Genomic DNA, 13370 nt, shown 5'->3' with positions numbered 1-13370 from the left:
CCATGAAATCTCACAGTTAAGGATTCTCAATTTAATTTCAAGTGGATCTCAAACCCAACTATTTCTTTAAAAAAAAATGCCTGTATTATATCAAAATGCAATGTTTTGCTTTCATTAAGCAATAAAAGAACGTTACTCTGATAGCTGCAAACAAAACAAAACAAAACAAAACAGCTAACTCCTGGAAAAAAAATCTCACTTTCTACTGAAATACATTTTAAGATTGCTGAAAAACATACCTGAAAATACAATGACTACTTTCTCAAAGCAACCTGTTTCTACCTCTGAGCTGTGTAAGTACGTATAAAGGCTATGACTGAAGCACTCTTCGTAGTAACATTTTTGATAGATCACCGAAACCTGGGCCAGCTGAACAGAACTTACCTATGGGACCTACTGACAGCGGATTTTCCTCAACCCCATCCAAGACTCACTGAAGCAATGTCAGTGGGGCTCAAATATTACTTTGAAATTTCCTGAGTAACTATACACAGTCAAGTTTGGGATATGTTCCACATGGAAATGAAGTTATACACATTAATTTCTTCCACACTAAGCAAAACAGAGGCTCCACCTTACCAGTTAACTTGATATTTTCGGTTTTCATTATTTAGACTTTCTTCTGAACAAATGTTTTACTTTTAAAAAGTGATACTTAACCACATCCTATGTAATGAACTCTGTATTAATACTAAAAAACTCTTGTAAATAATGCAACTATGTAAAAGTTTCTTATTGAAACTGCAAGTCTTTTAAGACTAATTTCTAGTCTTCTGACAAGAAAAAAATTGAGTGCTCCTTTTTATTTAGATGTGACTCCTGGCACATCACAAACTTTTACCTTCCTAGAAATAGTACTTTCCATTTCTTTAAGTTTCTATGACTTTGTCTTTAATTCTAGGATAGTTTTTGGTGTATAATTAGGCACTGACTCTCTAGTCTCACAGCCACCTGCTGAAATAGCAATAGGATTTGCCTACTTTTAAAAATGTGAAACATGAATACGCCACTGTATGTACTAGTGCAATGTGAGCTGAAAACTGTCTCAAGTACAGACGAATTTCAGGACTACACCTCCAAATGTAGATTGTCTGGTACACTAAACAGTTTTATCTTTGCTTATCTGGAATATAAAAATGTCCTTTTGGTTACTTTTGTTGAACTGGTTAATACCTGCATGTGAACTATGAAAGTTTACTGAATCTGAAAGACTTTCTATTCTCAATACTGAACACTGCTAAATGCCAGTTCTTTGACTAGCTATCTGCTTTGGTCCGCCATACAAATTACACATGGTACGGACCTGGAGCTCTCATACATGAATACGCTATGTGTGTTCCTTGGGAGCAAAGATAATATATTTCACATGAGTTTTGAGCCCTCATGGGGAGGCATTTTGTTCACACTTTCCCAATATCTAGGAAATCTTGAGGCAACTATACATACAGATCTCTAGGAGAAAAATGTTGCATCTCAGCTTGCATTTCAATTTGTCATTCTCCGTAGCTTCAAACATCTAGACTGTAAAATAAGGATGGGAATCAGGTTTCCAAGAACCAGAAATGATCTCTAATGTAACATGGCCCTACTCTATATACTGTATTCTGAATACAGAAAATGGGGGCTGGAAGTCAGTGATCAAATTCAAATCACAAATTTGTTCTGATGAATAACATCCTGAATATTACAAACTGTCAACATTCATAGCTCTTGGCAAAGGATGTTTGCTTACTTCTGTGAGAGAAACAGTGTGATTGTTTAACAAGTGATCCAGTTACCACACCATCTCCCAGAATTTTTTGCAATCTATTATGAATAAAATGGACTATTGTGGACGATGGGATCAGAGGACCTCCTAATGTCATATAAGATCAATTGTCATCGAGAAATAAGCCTCATTCCAAGCTGGGAAAGATTTCCTAAAACTAAACTCATGGATAGACTGAGACACTTTCTGGTTGAACTGAATCCTGGGGCTTTGTAGTGTCTAGCTGACGGCTTGACTCAGCATCCTAACTAGTTTTAAGGAAATAGAACTTAACCTCCTGATAAAAGAGAACCTCTCCAAAAAGGTACAAGAGAAGTTTTGAATAAACACTTAGCATGTGAGGCATACCACAAGCAACTAGCTAAAGAGATCAGAAAGACAGGAGTTTTGTCCATTTATATAGCCAAGCTGATATATCCCATTACAGGCATGCTATCAAGATAGATGACTAAGGACTGAATAGCACCATTAGTCAGGCATAGTTATCCTTAATTCACCTGGTAATTGGGGTAGTCACCTATATTTAATGACCTTTATCCAAAGAAAACATTTCTCACATTTTTATGAGATTAGCAGCTTTGAGCCAAGTGTTGGCTGAAGTTACGATGCTACCCACCTCCCACAGAAACTTGGAGATAGACAAGTAGAACTCAATTTTAGATGGCTTAGAAAACAGGGGAGAGCAGGAGATGAGATGTCTATGAAAAAAGATGTGGTACGTCCAAGTTGATAGTCTACACAAGACTTAATCTGTTTTTGCAGCAGCTCAAATGAATTGAGTCTGACATAAAGAGCACAAAGTCCATGTTTTTCTTTATCTTAAAGTACATACTGAATTAGAACTTAGTCATTTTCTACTTTAAAACAGTGTTCTGTGTAATCCCTTTCTTCGCACAATCTATCTGAAGACTATCTGTGTTCCTGTTGTTCATTTTGACTTCTCTGACGTTTCATTGTATAAGTATATATTTTAGTTTACACGTATTATTTGTGAGTGAGAACATAAACTTGCCCTGCTGTAGAACACTTATGGTAGTCAGATGTATTCGAATTAAATAGAAAAAGACAGGGGTATATTCCTTGCAAGTTTCAAAGAGACAAACGGAGCGTGCACACAGTGAGACAGCAGGAGCCTGGTGTCTGGGAAGGGAACCATGCCTCTGAGGGAGTCTTAACTCTCTTCCTGTGGCGTCCGTGTTATTTATCCTCATATTTGAAGTGGACATTCTTTATCTTAATGGTTGAAACAGGTGTGCTGTGTGTTTGATAGGCCACGAATTAGGTGGTTCTAGTTCGTACAAAGTTCATGCTGAACCAAGTATAAGCCAAAACGAGCTCCACGTACCTCAGTATGTGACCATGTTTCCATCAGGTTTATAGTCACAAGAGGTATTAGCTTTCCCCAGAGGACAGACTTGTGAACACAAATTTGAGATTTTTCAGTGGGAGTTACCATAATTGCATTAGAATGGCCCTCTGAGGCCCAGGGACCAACGTGAAATTAGATGTGTCAGAGGTTTACTGAGGGGAAACGAAGGAAGATAGTGAAGGGATCCTGAACTGGAAGAGCCATGAAATGACAACACAGATCTGACCTGAGAGGGAGGGAGGAAAGTGAAGGAAGATTTTAAGGTTCTGTGCATTTCTAAGAACACTTTGACAAGGTTGCAGGTAGCTCTTGAGCAAACAAAACAAAACAAAACAAAACAAAACAAAACAAAACAAAACCCAAACCCCATGAGGAGTCCAGTATCTCACGAGAATAGACCTGCCTTAGTAGCGCTGTGCTCATCCCTTGGTTGGAAGCAGCCTGTAAGTGGAGCTTAGGCAACGCCCTGAACTTCAGAGCACAACGACCGAGGCTGTCAGTCAAATACGCTCTCTGCAGACTAATCTGAGAGGCATAGTTTTTATGGCCACCACACCCATTCTTGCATTGCACAGATCTCCTGCAAACAGATTTTAGGAGCAGATCCTTCATAGCTCCCCCATGGGCCTCACTTGATAGGGACAAATTCAAAAAAGGAAGGTATAAATTCTACAGACCCAGTCTCTGAAACTCATCTGAGAGCCATGACTGTTACACCTCCTCTCCTTCTCTTTGGGATTGTCTTCACTCTCAGATATCCCCACTGTAAATCTTGGTGGCTTGCCCATGGAGTGACCCAAACCTTCATTCTTGATGGGGCTGAAACAATAATCATACTCAAGATTATTGCACAGGTACACTCATGGTTACAATGAAATAAGGGAATAACTAAATATGCCCAAGCAGATCATCTTACTTCTGCAGATATTTACAAATTCTTTGCTGTGTCCATTGTATAAAAGGAGATCTATGTCTTCAATATGAATTCATTTATTTCTCCCAGTATGGTAAATCTTCTCACCTGTTTTCTCCTGGTCATAGGAGTCTGCCTGATGGTAGTTGTATCTTGTGACTCTGTGGGATCCTTGCTGTGTCCCTTGGCAAGAGTGAGCCTGATCTGAGGATCAGGACTTGCAGTCATGCAGGACCAAGATTTGCTGAGACAGGAAGCAAAAATCTGCTAGTGGATTACAGGGAGTGATATATGAAATACTGCTGCTTCTACCCTTTAATCCTGGGTTACCACATTCTTCCTATTGGGGACGCAGCATTATATAGAGATCTGGTTCAGTTTGTAGATGCATCCTATAGCATGGCACTCCACTTCTGTGAAGTGCTGCCTTTTACACTGCTTTTTAAGCTATGTTTTCACAAGACTACCCTGGCATTCTGTGGGGCCAATGGCCTCTGGTTGGAGAGGTAATGTAATACTACCAGTAGATCCCATGGTCATGAACCCTGTCCTGCACACCCTTCCTTGAAGAATGTCTGTTCTCTCAGTACTATGTCATGTGGGATGTCCTGCCTGTTAATCAGGCATTCAGGAAGCCCTCAAAGAGAAGTGCTGGCCAAGGCTCCGTGGGCAAGAAAGGCAAATCGACACCCAGAATAAGTATGTATCATTGCAGGACAGACCACTGTACTTTCTAGGATGGAAGAAAATGGAAGAGGCCCAGAGCAGTTGAGTTGCCACAAGGTGGCCTCCTTGAAAAGCTGAGTGCGCCGTCTGGGTTTTGCATTGACCTCTGGTGCTGACAGGCATTCAGAGGCAGCAGTAGCTAGTCAGCCTTGGTCAGTGGGCATCTACATGGCTGGTCCACACGTGGCCTCCTTTGCTGCTACTCTTGCCAACGCATAAGGCCCCAGTAGGAGTGACGCTTGAACCATAGTGTGGATCTGAAACACTCCTTTCCCACACCACGCCCAAAGTGAGCCTTCCATGTCTTTTGGTATACGGACTAAAGCAGGAGTCCTAAGTGAGGAATACATTCTCTTCAGAACGCAAGGTTGCCCACCATGCATTGTGCTTTCTTTCTGTTAGAAGTTGCAAGATGAAGATCTTTTACTTTGGAAACAGTTCCTGGCCATTGAACCCCTAAAATTCAGAGATTCTAGGTTCCAGAATATTCTAAGATTTGCCTCCTACCCTCTGGAACATGTGTGTCTACTAAGAGCTCTATTGCACTAGACACCTCTGGCTCATTGTGACAAATCAACATGCCATAGGTAGACCATTGTGCTCTGTGGGATGCCCAGTTATGTCTTAGAACTATATTATGGCACAGAATAAAGTTAACATGTCCATGAGGCAAATTGTACATGACAGTTGTTGCTCATCCCCTGTTAATGGAAACTGTTCCTGATTTTCTCTTAACTAAAATGGAAAACAATATACTTGCCAAATTCTCTACCATGCACTTGGCAAGCATTTTTTTACTATCTTGGTGGAGAGAAGTTTTAGAGGTTAGTTGGCCTTCCTTCCCTACTCTGACTCTTCCCTTATAGGCCAGGGACACCACATGTTAGTTACTTCAACTATCAAGTATGGTAACTCTAATTAGGCAGTAAATGACTGAGAACTGACTTCTCCAGGACTCCATTTACTCACCTCACACCACTGCAGAGTAGAGCCCCTGCTCTATTCAGAGGGATCGTGACTGTGCTGCTTATTTCTGGTATCAATGTCGACTCAAACCCTGGATAACCTTCACTGTCTTGGTATTCCCCTCTTTCTAGTATAAAATTGCCTGAGTAAGTCGCCATAGTTACCTTTGAGTAAGGTCTCAGGAAATCATCACGGTATATAAGAGCATAGCTTTTCATCGTCCTTCCACTTAGAAATCTAGGCACCTCTTTAGTTAATGAGTTCTAGATCTGAAAATTGGCACAGGTCTCGGAACTGAGCAACAAACTGATTTTATTGAAGTGACCATCCTAGCCTCCTAATCTCCATTCTTGCCTTGTTTTTATGAGTGGTAAGCAGGGCCTTGCTGACTGCTCATCTGTTTTGGCCCTTGGGACACAGTACCTTGTTAACCATCTTCAAAATTCCCTGTGAGCCAAGCCCCTTTGATTTTGCCAGTTTTTAGAGTAACTTCAGCCTTCTGATTTGGGGTAAAGTGCTTCCAGCTGGCTTTATTATGGCCCCATAGATATTAATCCCATAGCTATAAATACCTTTGCTTCCATCAGCTGTGGTATGCAGAGGGGAGAGAGCCACCACTGGACTTCTCAGTGGTGCTGGTGCCCATGTCACTAGGCTTTTTATGATGGCTTTGAGAGTGGTGTCCTCTGTGTCCTCCCATTGAACATAAATCTCTGATGGGTCTTCTGTCCATACATGACACGTCTATTACAACAAGACCAGTCCCTCTTTCTTCTTCCACTTTCTTCCAGGACAAAAGTATTTTCACTTTGCTGAGCATTAGCCATGATTGTTTCCAGGCTTAAGAGATCCACTCTAGCAGTGAGCTCATGCTAACTCCTAGGGTCTTTGCAAGGTTAATCCCACATCCCATGAATTGTGTCCCCAAGCTGAATTTTTCCATCTAGTCTTACATTCAGTTATATCCCTCTTACTCAAATAAACCTTCAAAATCCAATACCAGGGCACCTTTGTCTCCTGTCAGTGTGTGCTAATTCTGAGAACTCTCCTGCTGTACAATTACTTTCCCCCCTTATCAGACCCTGCCTGCCCCCAGCAAGGGTATGCTGACTTCTAACCCTAGTTACCAGCCTGGCAGCCCCAAAAGAGGAAGTGAGAGCAGCTCCTCAGGACACCTGTTGCCTCATAAAAGTGGTAACTCTTACTAAGGAAAAGTGGGTCACCTCTGAAAGCCCAAAGAATTTATGGTAACCAAAGTGCCAACAGCCTCAAGGGCAACCATGCAGATGTCTCCATGCCATGTCTTAAGCGTCCCAGGTTTTCCCAAATAAAGCCCAGATCTTTGGATGCTCAGCCCTAAAAGCCTGATATTCTAACATCTCCTGTGCTCTGTGCCTAGGACAATTGTCTTCAGCCTGCTGCTCAGACTGAGTGTGTCATTGCAAGACATTAGGGCCCTTTTGTCTGTTACCCAACACCCTGGCTCTCACTAAACTACTTTACTGTTAATAGCCCTCAAACTTTATTTAAACCTTTATTTAAAAAATAGTCTACTGTTGGTTTCCACGAGCCCTTTACCTTTTTCACAAACCACACAGAACTACTGTACAGAGAATTTGTAGGTAACAGTACTCCAACTTCCAGTATGCAGTTAAAATGCTAATCTCTTCTTGTCACTAGGTTTTCTACATTGGTTTAAGTTAACCACCTGTATGGGCTTGGGCTGTTTTACTGTTTCCCATTTAGCATGTCCGGTTAAAACTGGCCTGAGAATAGATTCTCCTGGCTTCTGTTTACGATATTAGGTAGGGAAGCAATCCCCAGCTGGCCATACCATCCATACCAACGACTCAGGTAAAGCAGATGTGACTACCTCAAAGCCCACACAAAATCCCAGCTCTCATCTAAACATTCACCTTAATCCCATCACCAGTTGTATCTCCAAATCTTCCCAATCTAACCTTAGCGCTGGTTAAGACTTCACCCCAGATTTCAGAATCACAGTGCCCTGGGCTCCTGTGTCAAGACTCCCAGAAGTGCTGCTTCTTCCCCTGCGTCGCCATTTTACCTGCACATGTGCGAAGGACCTTGGGTCCCTGGCTGGGGTGGGACCAGAAGACACGGGCCCCTGTCATCAATTTACCAAATTGAACTCTTGTTTGCTGCACGCTGGGTAAGCAAATGCAACCTACTGGCACCAGGTTGTGTTTAAAAAACAAAAAACAAAACAACGACCAAAAAAAAACTACAGTGTATTTGCAGGGTGTTAAGCAAGGAGAATAGGCAGCTAATGCTCAAAAGGATCCAGGCTCCCCAGTGGCTTTCAGGCAAGGGTTTTTACAGACTAGAATTGAGGGTAAGTGTCTTAAGTGCATGATCAGCCTGTGAGTCCTTCTGATTGGTTGGATCTTAAGCAGCAAAGATTTCTGGCATCTTGGTCATCACTCTTCTGGTTTCAAATTGTCTGGGTCTCTGGGGCTGTGGCCAGCACTTTCCATCCCATGGGGTCCTGGTTTCTCTAAAACCACTAAAGGATACATGCCAGGTTGTTACCTGTCCCCCTTGGGGAGAAACTAGGAGTCCTGTGACTTTTATGGCTGAACTGTTGTTCGAGTTATTTCTCAGCTGGCTGATTTTTCCACTGTTCTGCGTTTTCTCACTTCTCCAATTATTAAATTCTGGAGTCTGCTCTTTGGAACTCGGAAGGCCTAGGAGACTAAAGCTTTTTCTACAAGTAAGCAGGCAACATGGAGGGGCTTATACCGAGGAAGGCCTCACAGGGTTCTGCTTGGTTTCAGTCCACGTTTTCCTTTGATACTCCTCAGTCCTGCGGGGCACAGGGATGACACAGCTCTGGCTATGTCCTGCTGAATGGGGATGGTGTTAACTTGTCAGGATTAGAGGAGAGAAAGGATTTCATTTCAAAGAGTTCCTGAGTCCCAGACCTAACACCAGTATTTTGTATTATAAAAACACTCCCTCCCTCTGCTTTGTCATAAAACCTGGATAAACACTTGAGAATTAACAGACACATTACAATGAGAATGGTGATCAAAATGCAGCCTTGAAGCAATGCCCAAAGAAGTCCTATCCCCGATGGCAACCAGGAAAATAAGTCCAGGAGCAAGTCTTCTTTACATGCATCCTGTAACCAAGCAGCCTTTTGACTTACTTATTCAAGTTTCAGCTTCTCCAGAGGTATTTATATACGTGCAGCATGTGGTGTGAGCCACTGCACATACTCCTCATTTTGCCAATAAGGAGTTAAGGGCTATTCTCTTATCAAGGAACACTCAAACCAAGGAGTCCAAAGATGTTTATTGGGCCACGACACTTTTAGCCATGTCCTCAGCAGTTTGTCCAATTGTGGCAAAGTTATGAATCATCTCTGTATTGACATGAACTCCAGCACTTGGTCTGAAGATAGCAATACTTTCTCATACTGTGCTCATACAATACCAATCTTTCTCTTTAAAGGTGGGGGTTTGCTTAGAGAGGGAAGTGCAGTTCTCTGGGCTGTGCAGGAGAAGACGGGTTATACCGTGTCCCAGCAGGCATGACCCTTCAATTTGCCAGCTACCTAAGCAGTCATGTGCCCATCCTCATGTTGGCGAGTCACTCCCTGTACCACAAAGATATAACCTGGAGGGGTGCAGGTTATACCTCCCAGGATAGTGTCACTTCTGGGGAAGTTCAGAAATTCTTTTGGGGTCCTTTTTGGAGAGTTCCGAATTTATCAAGCCAGGGGCAAGAGACATTGCAAGCCTTTCATAGTTTATTTATATGATGTCCAACTTGCTTGGCTCTCTGGCATAAAGTGACGTTATTTTTAGCCCTTACCCATCTGTCAGTTGTACATTTCAGGGGATTTGGGGGCATCACATTTTCTCATGAGAAATGCAAGGGACTGCGGAGGCCCAGGAGTAACTTCCCCTGAGACGGATGCTACCTCAGACAGGTTGAAGCAAGGGACTGGGATATGTTGATCTGAATTAGGAATGTGAGGTTTGAAGGAAAAAGATTATAGGAGGTCATGGGGTCTGCTGCAGTATCAAAATGAATTGTCAGGACCACTGATGGGAGATTTTGTTGATAAACAGTTTGGGGGATCATATGACATATCCAACAACCACTTAAATTTCCACATCTGGCTACGCTCTGAGACAACATAGTTATGAGTATTTTCATTCCAGGTAGCAGCAGACACCAGTGAGATGAGACAGTAAAGAAAAACAAGAGCCATTGTTTCACTCAGGGCCAGCAGCTTAAATGAAAAAACAGTGGTGACTCTAAATTTTGGAACTAACCCCATTATTACAAAGGTTAAATTGCTGCCAGGGTTAAGTGTCTCCTATCAATATCATGACAAGTAACAATGACTACCATACCATCAGATAAACGATTAACAAGAAGAAAGCTAAGGATATAGACAACTATCAGAAAAATGCTATTATGAATGGCTATGAGTCATTCATTACTTATCTAAGATACTTGAATTTTAACTACAGCCCCCAATACAGACTCGAAGAGCAGTACTGACTTTCAGCTAATGTTGCAGATGTTTTTTATAACTGTGGAAGACTGTAGATTTGTAGTTGGGTCGGGAGCCAGCTTCACCCATGTGATGGGCCCACAGCTTGACTCCTGCCAGTTTAACCCAAGAGTGAGTTACTAACAGATACTGGTAAGGCCCCACCCACCAGGTCTGGAGTTGGTTCTCCAGATGTGCATTCTTCCAAGTTTTTAGGAGCACCCAGCCTCCAGGTCTAAAATTTTGGAGGGAAACATTTGTGGAACAGTTATATTACTAGCAATTTTATGAATAACCTTTCAAACTAATCAGAATGTTTGTACTTAGTGTCTAGTACTTTTACTTTTTAATTAAATGTCCACCTAACTACCCAGAGTAGAGGATAAACCGCCTATCTAATATTTTATAAAGACTCAATTAGAGCCTGCTTCTAGGGCACTGCAACCAACAATGCTCTATCCCAGGTTAAGTGAGTTTCTTGATAGATTTTGGCCACACTCCTTAAGGTATGAGTCATCTTTTCCATCTTTCCAGTTGATGAAGGCTTCCAAAATGCATGCAAATTTCATTTTATTCCAAGCTGTTTAGATACCTCCTGAGTCACATTCACAATAAAGGTGCCTGTACTATCACTCTGAATTTAGCAGAGTAGCCCAAATCTAAGACATCTCCTTGAACAAAGCCTTTACTACCTCTGAAGCCCTCTCAGCCTGGCAAAGGAATGCTTCTACTCAGGCTGTGACGATGTCTGCCATCTATAGTACGTAGCAAAAATTCCCTCTTGCTTTGGGCAGGACCATAAAGATTGGCCAATCTTCTACCAGGCTTTCCACTTTTGCTTGGATTCCCATGCAGGGTAGGGGAGGCCCAGTTTGGGAATTATTTTTTATCACAGATCACACATTTTTGTATAATTCTTTGAACTGTCCTTTGCCTATTTGGTCCTTTAATGTAGTCCTGTGTCCACTGGAGGGTGGCATCATGCCCATAATGGGTGTTCTGCTGTATTGATCTAATTATCCCCTCCATTAGATATTCAGGAATTAAAATCATTCCTTGGTCATTAACCAGCCATGCCCCAGATTCTAGATGGGTGGGATCAAACCCCCATTCTTGTGACCTTTCAAGGTCCTCAGATGAGCATTTCGGGCTAAACTGGGTCAGGAGTGCACTCGGGATCTGAGTCACAGCCAGAGGAGTATTTGTCCTGGCGGCCGCTTTAGCAGCTTGGTCAGCTTTGTTTCTGAAACTAGTCGGACCTCTGATGTCCCAGGCAATGCCTGATTGCCACATCCTTTGGCTTGAGCACTGGGTCTAGATGTTTCAAAACAGCTTGGGCATGTTTGATTTCTTTTCTCTGAGGTGAGCAGTCCTCTTTTTCCAAATTGTGCCATGTGCATGCACAACTGAAAAGGCATATTTTGAGTCAGTATAGATGTTAATTTTCTTACTCTTATTAAGGTGTAAAAATAGAGTGAGGGTGATCATTTCAGCCTTTGGTCAAGATACCTGACAAAGCTTCCATTTTTAGGATCTCTTGCAAGCTTACCACCGCGTATCTGGCCATTTGATTTCTCTGGTTCTCAACTGCTTCCATCAGTGTACATCCGAGTCTGTATCTCCCAAGGAAACGACAGTCAGGTCCGGGTGGCTGGAGCATACCTGCTCAATGCACTGCAAAAATTCGCACACAGCCCCTGCAGCAGGGTGGGAACGATGCGGCTAGGTTCAAGGAGGGACACGGGCTCTAGAGTCACATGTAGGCACACCCAGCAATTTTACTTGACAGTTTGCACGCGGCCTGAAGTGAGCCAACATCCACATTTTTGTTCCAAAAGCAGCAACACACAGTGGGAGGTAGGCACCATGACCGGCTATTCTAGAATGAATTTCTCTGCCTTTGCAGAAAATCACGAGGAGCAGCAATGGCTCTCAAACACTTTGGCCACCCTGGTTATAATGTCCAAAATCTTTGAGAAATAGGCTACTGGGTGTTTCGTATTCCCCAGATCCTGGGCCAATACCCCAAGACCCACTCCTTGTCTGTCGTGTACAAAAAGCTTAAAACAGTTCTTTCAAGTGTGGCAACCCCAGAGCAGGGGCAGTCAGTAGTTTTAACTGTCTGGAAGGCCTTTTGACATTCTCCTTTTCACACTGAGGGCTCATTTTCAGCCCCCTTTAGGGCCTCATACAGTGGGTTTAGCTCTTAGCCCAAATTTGGGGATCCAAATGTGGCAGAATCCTGCCGTTCCCGGACACCAGCACAACTGTCTCTTGGTGGTGGGCACTGCCACTCTGGCTACTGCTTCTTGGTGATCTGGGAGCAGATTCCTCTGGCCTCTTTTCAGTTTGAATTCTAGGTGTTTCACCGAAAGGGGGAAATTTGGCCCTTTTTCTGAGATTTTATAGTCTCGTTCAGCCGTAAAGTTCCAAGTAGTCAGTTCTCTGAGTTCTTCTTTGTCTTGCTATTAAGATAAATCATCTACATATTGGAACACTCCTGTAGCTGGAGCTCTCTTAAATCTTTAGCTAGCACTGCCCCAAATACTGTGGGGAGTTTTAAAATCCTTGAAGCTGCAATACTCGTTAGCAGTACTCAAAAGCAGGTAACTCTTAAGACTCAGGACTCGAGGAATACAGGAAAAACATGTCTTAAGTATAGCACGATGAACAGACAGAGCTCTCCAGATGAGGCAGTCAGTAAAGTATAGGGATTTGGGACCACAGGATAAACATCTTCCACCATCTGATAAGTGGCTGTCAGGTCCTGAACAAATCAGTACTCCTCAGTGCAGGGCTTTTTAACAGGCAGGATGGATGTATTATATGGTTGCCTTTTTCAAATACTAGCTTATTCACCCCTGTCAAAGGCTGGATCCTTGCTTTGCTTGCTCCTCTAAGGGGTATTGCCTTAGGCTTGGAGCTTCAGCTTTACCTTCACTGGTGCAGTCATCCTGGCTCTTCCCGGCCCCACATCAGCCCATCCCACTGAAGGATGTCTTCAGGAATGCTGTTGGCGGACTCCTTTATTCCTTGACCAAGGGCCATCTGCAAGATACAGGTTTATTCTAGGGGTACCTCGACTTCCAGTCACCCA

This window comes from Vicugna pacos, chromosome 10, assembly GCF_048564905.1.
Source record: "Vicugna pacos chromosome 10, VicPac4, whole genome shotgun sequence".
NCBI classification, from domain to species: domain Eukaryota; kingdom Metazoa; phylum Chordata; class Mammalia; order Artiodactyla; family Camelidae; genus Vicugna; species Vicugna pacos.
This window is presented reverse-complemented; position numbering follows the sequence as displayed.